The 2,256-nt window shown below is 44.1% G+C and overlaps 1 long non-coding RNA gene across 1 annotated transcript; it reads left to right on the forward strand.

Moving 5' to 3' along the window:
- The first annotated feature begins 245 nt into the window (after positions 1 to 245).
- On the forward strand, positions 246 to 1,995 carry LOC120644507. Its single transcript, XR_005663778.1, has 2 exons — positions 246 to 523; positions 1,503 to 1,995. It is a non-coding gene; the product is annotated as an uncharacterized LOC120644507 (long non-coding RNA).
- Positions 1,996 to 2,256: the final 261 nt, after the last annotated feature.

Here is a 2,256-nt window from a genome sequence, read left to right on the forward strand (position 1 = left end):
GCCAAGTGGCTCATGCCCACGGTTTATTACCCGGTTTGCCATGGTTTCATCTCTGGTTTTGCCCCAAAATATCTCACCAACTGACTTGAACTCGACACGCGGCCGTGCGTTCCTGCACGAGCGCCATGATGTCGTGAGCCAATGCTGAGTCATCTTGCAAATTATTGCCCTCTCTGCCAAATTCAGAGCTCTAGTGACAAGTGCCTACTTGCATGCTCGCTCTCCACACGCCCGTGCTTGTTTTAAACCCCAGCTGAGCCCTGTATCGAGCCATTCGTCTCGCCTCCACAAGCCAGTGTGCCAACGAGCACGAACTCGCTGAGTAAAACACTCCTTCCGCCCCACATTGTCCAGAACCAGTCGCTTAGGATCTTCCTCCCCTCCCTGCGAAGCCTTGAAGCCTGAGCTTGGTCTTCTTCTCCTGCCGGAGCGCCGTCGAGCTGAGCCGCCATTGCTGCCGTGCTCATCCTCATGCCGACGGGTCGCCTCTTAGCATCTCCCTCCAAATCGAGTACTTGTGCAGGTGAGCCTTGCGCCCAAGAAGCTTTTCCGCCCCCTAGCCCCCAACTCCGTAGCAAAACTCGCCAGAGCACAGTCATGTTCTTCTCTCTGTTCTTGTTCCAGACCCGACCAAGGACCTCTTGCTAGAATCTGAATCTTGTTAGGGTCTAGAGTAGAAGTTTTCCCAAACCTGTGCAAGAACCTGAACTTGACTTGTGAGTCATAGGCTGTGAACTTGCAAATACATAGTAAATCGAAGAAAAATCTTAATAACGCAAACTGAAGTGTTCTAAAGTCATTAGTTGTAGATCTGTCTTTTGCTCTCACATGCATACCTTGTTTCTGTCTACTTCTGTTCTAAGTTTAAATATTGGAGCCGAACTGAAGCATAAATGTTCCTGTAGTTAGGTGCATGAACTGAAACTGAACCTGAACCTTGCATTATAATTCCTTAAACTGGACTGAAACTGATCTCTACATAATAGTTTCTTGTTCCAAAAACTTGAACTAGTCTTGCATGTTGTTTCTTAAGCAACAACTAACTAGAACTAAGTGTTTTTACCAAATCTTGTTCTAGGCCAGAGTTAAAAGCTACATTTTGTTTTGCATGTTTGTTTCTGAAGCTTCACAGTATATAGTTGTCAAATCTGAAACATGCATACAGTTTTAGCTACAATACTTGCATGCCATGTCCTGTTACATGCATCTTAATAGAATAGAAACTGCATCTTGAAATAACAGAAACTATTTAAGTTATGTCTCATGTTTAAAACTGTGCAAGACCTAACTAAAACTGTTTCTGAAAGTTTAAAATATAACCAACCCAACTTGCTTGCTAAGTTCAGTAAGGTCAAGTGCTACTCTATAAACAATTGCCCAGTAACTTGTCTTTTTACTTGCCTCACAAAACCAAACTTGTGTTTTGCTGGTTTATAATGTTATAGTGAACAAATTAATGAACTTTACCCATTGCACAACTCATGCATATGCATTTCATATAGATGGGACGACCTTAGCTGACGGGACTTATGAGTTGGTGCCGGAGGAGAATCAAGGAGGAATCTCTGGAGCCCAAGTGAACCCAGCTGGAAATTCTAAAGTTCAAGTGACCCAAGCTGGAATTTCTAAAGAACTGAACCAGAGTGCCACTGCTGATTTTGCTAACAGTTCACAAGAAGGCAAGCCTCGGAGCATAAACCTATATTTTACCTCTTATGCAGCTCATCTATATGTTTATATATCTGTACTTGTTGTGCATTTAAGTTGTAGGAGTTGGATGAAACTTTAGCTGCATGATCATAGGTACCCTTGTACTGCTCACTAGAATTCGGTTCGAGTAGTTGCCTTGTTAAATAGGACCGGTCGGGTAATTTCCTGCCACTTGCGAGAAAAATAGGAGTTGTTTGATCTACTACATACTGCAACTATAAGGATTGATGGGCGGGGTAAATGTAAATGATGATAATGATGTTGAAGATGATGATTATGGAACCCCGTCTGTCTAGTGATGAAAATGTTAAGGCCGCAGTGTGTGGTAGTGGTGGCTAAGCGTTTGAACGTACTAATCACATGCCGAGAATATGGTAATCGGTAAGCTTAAGTACTTAATTGAACCGAGGCCGGAACATACTCCCCACCGTCTTGAATTCATTCTCATCTAGCTAATGGCGGGTGCAGAGTGGTCGGCTGCTGTACTCGAGGGCGGTGGTCCTGTTTCGTGAGGCGGGAATTGAAGGGAAAGGTCGCGTGGGTGAC

The sequence above is a fragment of the Panicum virgatum genome, chromosome 8K (genome assembly GCF_016808335.1).
Source record: "Panicum virgatum strain AP13 chromosome 8K, P.virgatum_v5, whole genome shotgun sequence".
Lineage (NCBI taxonomy): Eukaryota > Viridiplantae > Streptophyta > Magnoliopsida > Poales > Poaceae > Panicum > Panicum virgatum.